This window comes from Cariama cristata, unplaced genomic scaffold (genome assembly GCF_000690535.1).
Source record: "Cariama cristata isolate BGI_N322 unplaced genomic scaffold, ASM69053v1 scaffold2843, whole genome shotgun sequence".
Taxonomy (NCBI): domain Eukaryota; kingdom Metazoa; phylum Chordata; class Aves; order Cariamiformes; family Cariamidae; genus Cariama; species Cariama cristata.
The window spans coordinates 1-238 of NW_009608741.1; positions in this window are offsets into that span (position 1 = coordinate 1).

Genomic DNA, 238 nt, shown 5'->3' on the forward strand with positions numbered 1-238 from the left:
TGGGCCTGGCCACCCAGCCAGTTTTTTACACAGCGAAGAGTATGCCTATCCAAGCCATGAGCAACCAGTTTCTCCAAGACAATGCTGTGGGAAATGGTGTCAAAGGCCTTACTAAAGTCTAGGTAGACCACATCCACATCCTTTCCCTCATCCACTAAGCTGGTAACCTTGTCGTAGAAGGAGATCAGGTTAGTCAAGCAGGGCCTGCCTTTCGTAAACCAGTGCTGACCAGGCCTGA